Source organism: Lithobates pipiens, unplaced genomic scaffold, assembly GCF_037356315.1.
Source record: "Lithobates pipiens isolate NorthernLeopardFrog02 unplaced genomic scaffold, aLitPip1_a1.2 Scaffold_22, whole genome shotgun sequence".
NCBI classification, from domain to species: Eukaryota; Metazoa; Chordata; class Amphibia; order Anura; family Ranidae; genus Lithobates; species Lithobates pipiens.
The window spans coordinates 345002253-345016835 of record NW_027507784.1 but is presented as its reverse complement, the minus strand read 5'-3'; the positions used below and the strand labels follow the sequence as shown (position 1 = coordinate 345016835).

General features: G+C 45.4%; 1 protein-coding gene across 2 annotated transcripts in view; it reads left to right on the top strand.

The window, feature by feature from the left end:
• SEMA5B (semaphorin 5B) overlaps positions 1-5832 on the top strand; it is a 492183-nt gene extending 486351 nt beyond the window's left edge. For both annotated transcript variants that reach the window (XM_077449725.1, XM_077449726.1), the window contains exon 23: positions 1-5832. This exon is cut by the window's left edge and continues 602 nt beyond it. The gene's annotated coding sequence lies outside the window, so the exon portion shown is untranslated.
• Positions 5833-14583: the final 8751 nt, after the last annotated feature.

The following is a 14583-nucleotide window of genomic DNA, read 5'->3' as shown; positions in this document are numbered from 1 at the left end:
AAACGAAAAAACAAGGATGTGTTACACTGAATGGCTTCATTGCTTGCATTACCGGCTTCCCGCTCGGCGTGACAGCGAGGCTCCAATCCTGATAGTACTTCTGACGACTCGCGGAACTGACCAACAGCCTCAGCAACCTGTCTACAACAACCCCCCCATCATTCTACTGATGATAAAAAAACAAAAACGAGGCGTAAAAGCAAAAACACGCGGAAAAAAAAAACTTTTTGAAAAAAAAGACATGTGTTGTGCATGTCGATGGAATAGGGAGGGTAACGGATTAACATGTAGAGACTCTTCCATACAGCCTCTAACACCGTCTCGGGATTTTAATATTAGGGTTAAGTACTAGCTCCATTAACACGGCCTCCTGCTCCCGGCATGGCAAAAAAAAAATAAAGACGATCTTCGGCCCGCCCCCACGGGGCTCGGTTGGGCCACATGGTTGGAATTCTGACCTGGGAAAATTTTTACATTCAAGTTATGTTCATCATCGGCACTGGCCGCCTTCGTCCTCTGTCAATTGCTAACGTAACTTTTTTTTTTTTTTTTAATATCAGGGTTTTATGGAAAAAAACAAACAAAAAACAAAAAAAAAAACAAAGGACGCACCGGCACGTTGAGTGCACGCATGGAACGTCGGTCAGGAACCCCCCCGGGAGCAGGTGTTGTCCGTGACGTGTCGGCCAACCGTTTCAAGAAGCAGCGATCAAGAGGACCAGCCTTCGGATCGGTCGCACGCTCTGATGTAATAACTCGTTCTGATTGTACAAAAGACTTGCTCACCATTGGATGTTTTTTTTTTGCTCTTGGGTTTTGTCCAAGCCGATTTTTTTTTTCCTTTTTTTCTTTTCATGTTTACTAGAATGACGAATGTTGTTTTTTTATTTTTAGATAATTTTTTTTTTTTTTATAAATATATATAAAAAAAATAACAAAGACAAAGAATGTCACAAGCATCTTGTCTTCCACACTGTATGTCTGACCCAAAATCTTGGTAAGGAGGAGTTTATGACTTCATGGCGATCGGTAAACCTGCGCTACATCAACGGATGAAATCCGAGGCCGGTCGTTTTGGGATTGGATTCCAAAAAAACAGCAGATTTTCCAGTTCTATAAGGTTGGGGTGGGTTTTTTTTTTTTTTTTCTTTCAGTCATTGGGTAGTTGAGAGAGGTGGTGTTAGATTGTGTAGAGTCTGATGTGAATGCAGAATTTGTGGAATTTAGATGTTTAGAAATGGTTTTTGGAAAGAGGAAATTAGAAAAAAAAAAGAATCTGCAGCAAAGCAAATGAGATGTTCTTCATTTTGCTGCAGGTGGGTCCTGGTTTTTGAAGGCGTTCAGGCAATCCTCCATCTCTTGAAGAACCTCAAGTTCCATCAAGCTTGGTGGTCCTCCAGCTCTTGAAGAACCATGAGAATTGCCAACCATGGTGGTCCTCCAGGTTTTGGAGAACCATCAACCATGGTGGTCCTCTAGCTCTTGGAAAAACACCAACCATGGTGGTCTTCCAGCTCTTTAAGAACCATGAGAACCACCAACCACGGTGGTCCTCCAGCTCTTGAAGAACCACGAGAACCACCAGTCACGATGGTCCTCCAGCTCTTGGAAAAACACCAACCATGGTGGTCCTCCAGCTCTTGAAGAACCACGAGAACCACCAGTCACGGTGGTCCTCCAGCTCTTGAAGAACCATGAGAACCACCAGTCACGGTGGTCCTCCAGCTCTTGAAGAACCACGAGAACCACCGGTCACGGTGGTCCTCCAGCTCTTGAAGAACCATGAGACCCACCCACCATGGTGCTCCTCCAGCTCTTGAAGAAACATGAGAACCAACCAAACTTGGTGGACATTTGGAGATTTTTTTTTAGAGAGAAGATTGCCCAGCGATGGTTTTTAGACAAACGTTCTGCGCCTTATTTTAAGCGATTGCAGTTTAAATCCATTCAGTGCCTCCTTTATTTCTTATTTAAGGTCGGACACAGAGGGAGGGGGGGTGGGGGATTTAGGGTTATATAGAGCTGTAGGACCATATGAAGGTGTTTGAATTAAAACAGTTTACCCTGATCAGTCTGTGAGCAGAAGTGTAGTTGGAATAGGATCTACTTCTGTCCTGTATGCAGTGTCCAAACTGCAGCATGCAGCAGTGTGTGACCAGCTAATAGCGTACAGCGTATGCCCGCAATAACGAGGCAGCTCCCCCATTATCACTAGAACACGTCTGTCAGAGGTTGAATTTTGGCCAACGCTCAACACAGGTGTCAATGAGATTGGTGGTAGGGTTGTCCCTTTAGTGGGGTCAGGGAGGAAGTGGTTGGGTTGTCTCTTCAGTGGGTGGCAGGGAGGAATCGGGTGCCCCCGACTTCTCTGTACAGATATGAATGTGTTTAATAAAGTTGCTTCCCATCAGGTGGGCAACATGCAATTAGGTGACCATTATGTCTTTCTTTTGGGTACCCCCGGCCTCCTCATTATCGGGGGAAATGTAGAGCGGCTGGATGGGATTTTTAGGGGTTCTTCTTTTCTCCAGCATGGGGTTGCGTGAGAACATGCATGAACATGGATGGGTGTCTGTAACCGATACGTAATGGATTGGGTATAACTATTCACAGAGATCATTCCTACAGTGCTACCCTCCCAACCATAAACACTATCATCATAATCACTATCATCATCATAATCACTATCATCATCATAATCACTATCATCATCATAATCACTATCATCATCATAATCACTATCATCATCATAATCACTATCATCATCCATAAACACAATCATTATCCATAATCACTATCATTATCCATAATCATTATCATCATCCATAATCACTATCATCACAAAGAGCTCAATTCAGTATTTACATATAAAAGATACATCCTTAGCACTGCTCGGGACTGGCATGAGATCAAAGTTGACATCCTTAGGTCTTATCACAACTGAAACTAAGATGCAAGTTGGCATCCCCAGCACTGCTTTGAACTGGCACTGAGATAAGTTGGCACTGAGATGTAAGTTGGCACCCCCAGCACTGCTTTGGACTGGCAGATGTCAGTTGGCATCCCTAGCACTGCTTTTGGACTGGCACTGAGATGTAAGTTGGCATCCCCAGCACTGCTTTGGACTGGCAGTGAGATGTAAGTTGGCATCCCTAGCACTGCTTTGGACTTGGCACTAAGATGTAAGTTAGCATCCCTAACACTGCTCAGGACTTGTGCTGATTGGATAGGATGCAAGTTGGCATTTCTAAAATTGTTCATGACTGGCATTGAGATAAAACTCTGCATCCCCAGCACTGTTTATGACTGGCACTGAGATGTAAGTCAGTATCCCTAGAACTGGCACAGAAATAAACCTTGGCATTCTCAGCACTGCTCGGGACTGGCACTAAGATGTAAGTTGGCATCCTTAGCACTGCTCGGGACTGACACAGAGATTTAATTTGGCATCCTTAGCACTGCTTGGGACTGGCACTGAGATGTAATTTGGCATCCTCAGCACTGCTTGGGACTGGCACTAAGATGTAAGTTGGCATCCTCAGCACTGCTTGGGACTGGCACTAAGATGTAAGTTGGCATCCTCAGCACTGCTTGGGACTGGCACTAAGATGTAAGTTGGCATCCTCAGCACTGCTTGGGACTGGCACTAAGATGTAAGTTGGCAACCTTTGCACTGTTTTGGACTTGTGCTGATTGGATAGGATGTAAATTGTTATCCCTGACACTGCTCAGGACTGGCACTGAGATGTAAGCCAGTATCCCTAGCACTGCTTAAAACGGGCGCAGAAGTAGACATTGGCATCCCTAGCACTGCTCAGGATTGGCCCTGAGATGTAGGCTAGGGTTCTCAGTTGTCTTTTAACAGTAACATGTCTATAGCCTGGAATGGCTGCCCATCCTCCCAACCCCACCAGATATTGGCAGTTGCCTTCTGTAAATCAGAGATGCTGGGGATGCCAAACTTTTGGAAACCCTACAGTGCCCCTCTCACCCCCTTTGTCTGCCTCAGTGAGCAGCTGTCAGTCACCCTGACACATGGGCGGGGCCATACACTACAGATAGGAAGAGCCTGCTTAGACTTCTAGTTCTTCTGAAGGTGACCCACCACCTTCCCTTTTATCTCTGTGGTTCTCGGCTCCAAGATTAGGGAGAGCGGGAAGCGGTGTAATCTGCCGGGGCTGTCGGAGGTAACAGCCGTAACCGCAGACATCCGCGCACGCCGCGCGGAATACAAACGACGTCTCACTCTGACAAATTCATTTTATGCGCTAAGTCCAGAAAATCGCTCGCATTCAAATTAAATTTTCCAGCCTCGCCGAACCTTCACTTTCCATCTTCGCGTTTCCATTTGATGCGCGGCGGGGAGAGTTTCCCCCGGCTTCTTCCAGACCGCCGCCATCAGATCTGCAATACAGACCTCCCCCGCCCCGGGAAAATGTCATTCATAGAGACTGCCGGGACGCCTCCAGATGGGCTAATATATTAAAACCCTCTAAAATATCGGATTATGGGGAGAGATTCAGTCTGTCGGAGCTCCCGTTCTAACCAATCAGGCGAGGGAACAATTACCCACCACGCCCAGGGACTTTATACTGGATGGGAAATCTTTTTTCTTTCTCTAATTTGTAACAACTTGACTAAAATATGTTACAATGAGTTCGATAACTCCTCCCCCTCCAACTCCATGTTCTACAACACTGCCCCCTGCTGGCCCCCTGCTTGCCAGCCCCATCATACATGTTACAATTCAATCATAGGAGATCTTTTTTTTATTTTTATTCCTTCAGTGATTGTGGAAGATTTCTCTTATTATATCCCAATTTTTGTCCAGACCAAATAGATTTGTAAAGGCAGAAAATGTCATCTAAGCAGAGCGCCCTATGTGTTCCTCAAAGATATCTAAACCCGACTACACGAATGTCATACATTGCAGATCACGTGGTGGCTGCATTTGTTTTTCTTTTTAGTAGTAGAAAAACATTCCCGTTGATCCTGCCAGAAATGGAGTCCTTTTAAACTTCTGTGCACTGAACGGAAATCTCCATGTGACGGAGAGGGGAGGTGTTCTGTAGTCCACATTAAGAACACAGCCTTAGGGTGGGGACAATGCTGTTCCTCTATAGACCTTATAGATACAGAATAGGGAAGCTTTGTCTCCCCCCCCCCCCCCAGGACAGGAAGTGTGTTATTGGCAGGATCACCAGGTGAAAAATAAAGAAAAAAACCCTGAAAAATTTAATTATGAATTATTTTTTCATTTACTTTTATTTACTAATTCATAGTTCAAATTTACAATTTCAGATCTCACAATTCAATTTCATGAAATTGTAATTTGCTTCAACTTATAATAATTAAATTAATGTATCTAAACATGCTTTATATATATATATCAACATGTTGTTCTACAATTTCAGATACAATAATTGAATTTGTTTATTTCAAATGAAAACAAATTGTAATTAAAAGAAATTGAATTGTGAGATATGAAAAATTTGAACTATGAATTAGATAGAAATTGAAATAAAAAAATACACACACACTATATATATATATATACACACACACAGGATTTATATAGCACCAACATAAAGGAAAAGCCTGAACAAAAAAATAAAACAAAAATGCAGTCACCACATCTAAAGGTAAAATGGAATAAATGACATTTTGTTTTTTTTATACACTTTAATTACAATAGAATACAAAGTAATGAATTACATATATATCCCCCCAACCCCCCTTAATGTGACACCTAAACCTTAATGTGGAAGTAGGGAGAATCATACATGTGTATGTTGAAGTGAGCGGGGGTCATATATATGTATGGGGAAGCGGAGGGGGGGGGGGGGGGGGTATTCATGTGTTTGAGGAAGCAGGGGGAGGGGGGTCATTCAGTAGCTTGAAAAAGTATTCATACCCTTTGAAATTTCCCACATGTCATGTTACAACCAAAAACATAAATGTATTTTATTGGGATTTTATCTGATGGACCAACACAAAGTGTCACATAACTGTGAAGTGGAAGGAAAATTATAAATGATACAAATAAATATGTGAAAAGTGTGGGGGAGGGGCATTTGTAGGGCGCCATCTTTACTCTGATACCCCTAACTAAGATCTAGAGGAACCAACTGCCTGTGTGTCATTTAATCTCAGTATAAATACAGCTGTTCTGTGAAGCCCTCAGAGGTTTGTTAGAGAACCTTAGTGAACAAACAGCATCATGAAGGTCAAGGAACACACCAGACAGGTCAGGGATAAAGTTGTGGAGAAGTATAAAGCAGGGTTCGGTTATAAAAACATCTGCCAAGCTTTGATCATCTCACGGAGCTCTGTTCAATCCATCATCGGAAAATGGAAAGAGTATGGGTACAACTGCAAACCTACCAAGACATGGCCGTCCGCCTAAACTGACCGGGCCGGGCAAGGAGAGCATTCATCAGAGAAGAGCCAAGAGGTCCATGGTGACTCTGGAGGAGCTGCAGAGATCCACAGCTCAGGGGGGAGAATCTGTCCACAGGGCAACTATTAGTCGTCTCTCCACAAATCTGCCCTTTATGGAAGAGTGACAAGAAGAAAGACATTGGAGAAAGAAAGTCATAAGAAGTCCTGTTTGTAGTTTGTGAGAAGCCATGTGGGGGAGGGGGCAGCAAACATGTGGAAGAAGGTGATCTGGTCAGATGAGACCAAAATTCTACTTTATGGCCTAAAAGTAAATCACTATGTGTGGGGGAAACTAACACTGCCCATCCCCCCGAACACACCATCCCCACCGTGAGACATGGTGGTGGCAGCATCATGTGGTGGGGATGGTTTTCTTCAGCAGGGACAGGGAAGCTGGTCAGAGTTGATGGGAAGATGGATGGAGACAAATACAGGACAATCTTAGAAGAAAACCTGTACACACGGTCGGACTTTCCGGCAGAAAAAAGTCAGACGGAATCATTTCATTGGATATTCCGATCATGTGTGTGGGCTTCAGCTGACTTTTTTTTTTTTCGAAAATTGAGACGGACCTAGAAATAGAACATTTTTTAAACCTTTTCCGAGGGAATCAATTCCTATCGGGCAAACCGTTCGTCTGTATGCTGTTCCAACAGACCAAAAACGACACAAAGGCAGCTATTACCTATTGAACTTCCTTTTTCTAGTCCCGTCGTACATGTTTTACATCACCGCATTCTGAATGATCAGACTTTGGTGTGATCGTGTGTAGGCAAGTCCGTTTCAGGGGAAAATCGTCAGAAAAACCGTCGGGGTTTATTCTGACAGAAAAAAACGGTGGTGTGTACGCGGCATTAGAGTCTACAAAAGACTTGAGACCGGGGCGGAGGTTCCCCTTCCAGCAGGACAACGACCTGAAACATCCAGCCAGAGCTACAATGGAATGGTTTACATCAAAGCATATTCATGTGTTAGAATGGCCCAGTCACAGTCCAGACCTAAATCCCATTGAGAATCTGTGGCAAGACTTGAAAATTGCTGATCACAGACGCTCTCCATCCAATCTGACAGAGCTTGAGAGATTTTACAAAGAAGAAGAAGAATGGGCAGAAATGTCCTCTCTAGATGTGCAAAGCTGGTAGAGACACCCCCAAAAAGACTTGTAGAGAAAAGGGGGTTCTATAAACTATTCACTCCGGGGGGCGCCATACAAATGCCCCTCCCCCACACTTTTCACATATTTATTTGTATCATTTATCATTTTCCTTCCACTTCACAATTATGTGACACTTTGTGTTGGTCCATCACATAAAATCCCAATAAAATACATTTACGTTTTTTTTGGTTGTAAAATGACAAAATGTGGGAAATTTCAAGGGGTGTGAATACTTTTTCGAGGCGCTGTATATATGGATGTGGTGGGGGGGGGGGGGAGGGGCATACTGTGTATGTGGAAGGTTGGACTTGCGGGGGTCAGTGTCCTGACAGAACATTTATATTCCAAAAGACAAAATGAACTCCTGCAGTGATTGGATGTTTGGTGATAAGTGGGTTAATAGGGGGGGGAGGGGGAGGGGGGGGTGAATAATTTGAATGTTGTGCCCAGATGTCTGTATTGATCTGTCACATGACCTGGGTGCCTTATATCACACGTATGACCCGTCACCAATCCATCAACATCTCTCCGTGTGTCCTCCCTGTGTGCAGATACAATGACGCTCGTAACGTGCGCTGCAGTTTATTCTGATTGGCCCCCGGCGCTCCTGTGTTTGTACGCTGCGATGCATGGCAGTACGTTGCGTTTGTTCTGCGATTTTAGGCCCAATCGCGGCGTGTTGGCGGTCCATTTATGTTAAACAGACAAACACATGCAAAGAAGTAAATGGTCCTCTTGGTGTCACAGAGAGTTCTGGTCTCCGGCCAGGTTCTTATGGTGTCCCCGTTGAGGAGATACCAACTTACTTCCTGTTTCTGGCGACAGGAAATCACAGAGATGGAGCTGTACGATGGGACTTGTAGTTTTCCGCAACAGCTGGAGGGCCAAAGTTTGAGTACCCATGGGTTAGAACCTCTGCCGGGCGCCCTCTCCACCTCTGTGATTTCCTGTCGCCAGAAACAGGAAGTAAGTTGGTATCTCCTCAACGGGGACACCATAAGAACCTGCCAGTAGTTCCACCTCCTCATCGTCCCAAACTACCTGGACAGGAGGTCATTCCCTGTGATCCTCCCATTCACATCCCGTTATTCGGCGGGGGGGGGGGGGGGGGGTTATAGGGTTGCCACCTTTTCTTCAAGCCAAACCCGAACACTTTAGCGGCCTGGGACACCCCAAGGAGAGTAGTAATTCGATGCACATAGAGCGTCACAGCGAACAGTGGGTGTGGCCTAAATGTCCTTGCCGACATCATCGCCGTGCCCCACCGAGTGATGCTGAACTTGCCCCCAGACAGCTGTCCACAGCTTCCAGACAGCAACAGATTTGTGTGTGACTATATTGGTTACTTAGCAAGTGACAGCCCGGTCTGAATAATGTGTCCGGGTTTCAGTCTGCCTGAAACCCGGACACATGATTCAAAACCCGGTCTGTCCGGGTGAATCCTGGACAGGTGGCAACCCTAGGGGGTTGTGCTCATTGTGTGCTTCAGCGGGGGGGGGGGGGTCAGGAACACTGAGATAAATAAGGGGAGGAGGCTTTATTCAACTGCATTGTGTGTCATGGCTAGTTTCTTGCTTCCTCTGCATTCGTGCGGTCGCCTCCTGTAGGGTTTCTTAGAGCTGGAGAGTGGAAAAACCTTTTTAAAGTGAACTGACAACCATAGACAGGTCACAGAGGGGCGCTCCACCCCCAGAACAAGGGGCGCCCCCCACTGGACACTTGCAAAATACATGCCTTACATTTCCAGCTTTTCTGTTTTTTTTGTTTTTTTGTTTTTTTATGTCAAATGCTAAGATTAGATTGTAAGCTCTTCGGAGCAGGCTCTCCCTAAAACCCAACCGCCTGCCTGCCCATCTTATCATTACCACTTCCCCGAGCGCCCTCCAGCTCCTGGCTCTGTACACGGACAAACGGACACTCAACGGGAAGAAAAAAAATAAATAAAGATGGCCAGCTTGGGAACTGGAGACTTGGAGAACGCCTTTGTGCTCGCCCCGTCCGAACTCTTCACAACACCCTCACCCCCCCCTCCCCCACCCCCCATTATGCAAAGCTTGCCGTTAATTAGTGGGGCTGTTCGCTGAAGGCTCATCATACCTTCCTATGCAATTGAACTTGCCATGGTACTGTAGAAAAATGTGATGGATTGTAATCACTGCCTTTAGACACTGTGAATTCCTTTTTTTGCTACCCTGTATTTTTTATATATTGTACAAAGTTAAAAAAAAATAAAAATAAAAAAAGGAGAAAAAAAAAAACTTCAGAAATAAATAAAACGTTAAAAAAACAAGAAGAGAAATGAGGAATTGCTTGTGTGATTTTTCTCGGTTGGGGGACAAATGAGACACGTCATTGGTGAATGGAAACCCTAATCCAATGGTGGTCAACTATGTGAATGTGGGGGGGGGGGGTGACCCGTCCAGAGGGCTGCATGTAAATTTAGTTATTATACAGTTCATCCAGGAAAGTATTCACAGCGCTTCACTTTTTCCACATTTTGTCATATTACAGCCTTATTCCAAAATGGATTAAATTCATTATTTTCCTCAAAATTTTAAAAACATCCCCCATAATCAGAACAGGAAAGAAGTTTTTTTGAAATCTTTGCCAATTTATTAAAAACCGAAAAAAAGTATCACAGACTCCTCCCATGTACAGAAGTATCACAGGCTCCTCCCGTGTACATAAGTATCACAGGCTCCTCCCGTGTACAGAAGTATCACAGGCTCCTCCCGTGTACAGAAGTATCACAGGCTCCTCCCGTGTACAGAAGTATCACAGGCTCCTCCCGTGTGCAGAAGTCTTACAGGCTCCTCCCGTGTGCATAAGTCTCACAGGCTCCTCCCATGTGCATAAGTCTCACAGGCTCCTCCCATGTGCATAAGTCTCACAGGCTCCTCCCATGTGCATAAGTCTCACAGGCTCCTCCCATGTGCATAAGTTTCACAGGCTCCTCCCATGTACATAAGTCTCACAGGCTCCTCCCATGTACATAAGTCTCACAGGCTCCTCCCATGTACATAAGTCTCACAGGCTCCTCCCACGTACATAAGTATCACAGGCTCCTCCCACGTACATAAGTATCACAGGCTCCTCCCACGCACATAAGTATCACAGGCTCCTCCCACGCACATAAGTATCACAGGCTCCTCCCACGCACATAAGTATCACAGGCTCCTCCCATATACAGAAGTATCACAGGCTTTCCTCAATACTTTGGTGAAGCTCCTTTGCCACCAATTACATCCTCCAGTCTTGGTGAGTATGATGTATGATGAGTATGATGTATGATGAGTATGATGTATGATGAGTATGATGTATGATGTATGATGAGTATGATGTATGATGAGTATGATGTATGATGAGTATGATGCTACAAGCTCGGCACTCCTATTTTTGGGCAGTTTCTCCCATTCTTCTTTGTAGGACCTCTCAAGCTCCATCAGGTTGGATGGGGAGGGTCGGTGCACAGCCATTTTCAGATCTCTCCAGAGATATCCAATCAGGTTCAGGTCTGGGCTCTGGCTGGGCAACTCAAAGTCATTCACAGAGTTGTCCCGTAGCCACTCCTTAGTTATCTTGGCTGTGTGCTTAGGGCGGTGGTCCTGTTGGAAGATAAACCTTTGCCCCAGTCTGAGGTGCAGAGCGCTCTGGAACAGGTTTTCATCAAGGATGTCTCTGTACATTGCTGCATTCATCTTTCCCTCGATCCTGACTAGTCTCCCAGTTCCTGCCACTGAAAAACATCCCCTCAGCATGATGCTGCCACCACCATGCTTCACTGTAGGGATGGTATTGGCCAGGTGATGAGCAGTGCCTGGTTTCCTCCAGACATGATGCTTGCTATTCAGGCCAAAGAGTTCAATCTTTGTGTCATCAGACCAGAGAATTTTGTTTCTCATGGTCTGAGAGTCCTTCAGGTGCCTTTTGACAAAAAATATGAGGCGGGCTGTCATGTGCCTTTTACTGAGGAGTGGCTTCCGTCTGGCCGCTCTACCATACAGGCCTGATTGGTGGAGTGCTGCAGAGATGGTCGTTCTTCTGGAAGGTTCTCCTCTCTCCACAGAGAAACTCTGGAGCTCTGTCAGAGTGACCATCGGGGTTCTTGGTCATCTCCCTGACTAAGGCTCTTCTCCCCCGATTGCTCAGTGGTGAGTGTCATGGCAAAGGCTGTGATACTTCTGTACATGGGAGGAGCCTGTGATACTTCTGTACATGGGAGGAGCCTGTGATACTTCTGTACGTGGGAGGAGCATGTGATACTTCTGTACGTGGGAGGAGCCTGTGATACTTCTGGACGTGGGAGGAGCCTGTGATACTTCTGGACGTGGGAGGAGCCTGTGATACTTCTGGACGTGGGAGGAGCCTGTGATACTTCTGGACGTGGGAGCAGCCTGTGATACTTATGTACATGGGAGGAGCCTGTGATACTTATGGACGTGGCAGGAGCCTGTGATACTTATGGACGTGGGAGGAGCCTGTGATACTTGTGGATGTGGGAGGAGCCTGCGATACTTGTCGACGTGGGAGGAGCCTGTGATACTTGTCGACATGGGAGGAGCCTGTGATACTTATGTATATGGGGTTTTTTCCTTTTTTAGTTTTAATAAATTTCCAGAGATTTCAAACAAACTTCTTTCACGTTGTCATTATGGGGGGGGGGGGGGGGGGTTGTTTGTAGAAAATAATGCATTGTGCATGTGTTGAGGTGCCCTTCCTTTTGAATGACGCCCCCTTATAGGAGTAGATGTGCATGGCATGTATTGCGATGTGCTGCATAAAAAAAAAAAAAAAAAAATCCTATCTGGTGTTCAGGGCTTGTTCATAAAAAAAAATTGCACTACCATTTGTCCATTGAATCTATAAGTGTGAATTGGGCAAAACAAATGTTCTTTGGGCTATATTCTCTTCTGAGCCAATGTTCTTTTATTATGGGCAGTAGGTAATACCTAATTATGGACACTAGATGGAGCTGAAGAGCGCAGGAAAATCCATAGGTCTTTGTAATAAAAGGCACAGTGTCAGGAATCGGCAGCAGGAATGGCCAGATCTGCATAGCTACAGGCGGGAAACTGTATAATTTAGATTTATTCACAATGAAACAAAACCTTCGAAACACCAGCACACAGCAAACATGAAGAAATATAAATGAACCAAAAACCAAGTGACAGAATACCGGACTAATCCAAATAACAAACAGCCTAACGTTATACAGTACCGTGCAGTAAAGCCTCGGTTAGAGCGTTTTGCAAGACCAGCAACATTTTTAAATAAATTGTGACTTGTATATCAAGACATTGCTTGTTTATCAAGTAGCGTCACGAGTATAAAAGAGAAGAGAGGGCGCCTCTAAGTGTAGCAATATGGTTACATTTAATGAACGCACAACATTTAGCAACTCGCATGGTTGACGATGAAAACAGACACATCTAAGTATGGAGGCATCCGGGGGCTAAAGCGGTCCACATAGACAAGAGATATGCAATTAGAGGACCTCCAGCTGTTGCAAAACTACAAGTCCCATCATGCCTCTGCCAATGGGTGTCATTCTTGTGGCTGTCAGAGTCTTGCTATGCCTCATGGGACTTGTAGTTCTGCAACAGCTGGAGGTCCGCTAATTGCATATCCCTGACATAGACCATCCCCCGCACCGCCATCAATGTCATCCCTTCCACGTTGCGCTCCACGAGCGGTTCAAGCCTCGCTTTCAGATCAATCTACTGCAGGGTAGTCTTCCCAGTCATGATTGCAGACTGACAGCGGTGAGAGCCGGCAGGTGCGGGGGATGGTCTATGTGGACCGCTTTACCCCAGATGCCTCCATACTTAGATGTGTCTGTTTTAATCATCAAGCATGTGAGTTGCTAAATGTTGTACCTTCATTAAATGTAACCATACTGCTACACTTAGAGGCGCCCTCTCTTCTCTTTTATACTCTGGAGCTCCTGCTGGATTTTGCTTCTAATCCCCTTGTGGAGGCTTCCATGTGTGGATGGACATTCTGTGGTTGCACGACTAATCACATTGCTATAATCTTTTTATATGGACTATAAACTGAAGAATTTATGAATAAATGTTTGTGGAATGAACCATCTGAGTTTCCATTATTTCTTATGGGGGAAATTCGCTTGGATATACGGGTGCTTTGGATTACAAGCGTGTTTCCGGAAACTAATTATGCTCGCAATCCAAGGATTTACTGTATATACAAAATGGGGAACACAGAAAAGCAGGGGGAAAACTGAAGGTGCAAGAATCAGATGGGAAGGGCCAGGGGCGGACTGACCATTGAGCCACTCGGGCACTGCCCGAGGGCCCCATACCACTAGGGGGCCCCATTAGGGTTGCCAGCCTCAGTAAAACCAGGGACAGTATGTAAAAATGTGTGTGTTTTTTTTTTTACATCTGTCTCTGAAATGTCCCTTACCGACATCCTTTTGGTCTAAAAATCCAGAGATTATAGCTGCCCCACCTCTCCAGTACCTTCTCAGCCAATAGAAACATGTCTGTGTATACTGTGTGATTGTATACTGTGTGTGTGTGTTTGTGTATACTGTGGGGCCCCATAATCTCCTATTGCCCGGGAGGCCCCATGAGTTGTCAGTCCACCCCTGGGAAGGGCGAACCAAAACTGGAATTGGGCACAATGAGGAGTTGGGCACAAGGCAACAGGGTACAGGGCAGAAGCAAGATCAGGATCAATGGCAAACAGAATCTGGCAGCAGCAAAACCCTGAAGCAAAAATCACTAGTAGGGAAGCACCTTAAATACCCTCCCAGCAGCCAGCATCAGGTTGAAACTTATTAGTGGAATCTGCTGGGAGACACCCCCGCTGGTGGACACAGGAACTACAACCTTCCGCTCTGAGAAGCACAGGGCCACCAGCAGGTGACCCTGGTCCTGGCATGCAGTGTAACAATTCTGGAGAATTAGCAAATACAGTTTACCATTGGTTACATTGTAACCAAATGAAACCCTCCCAATCTC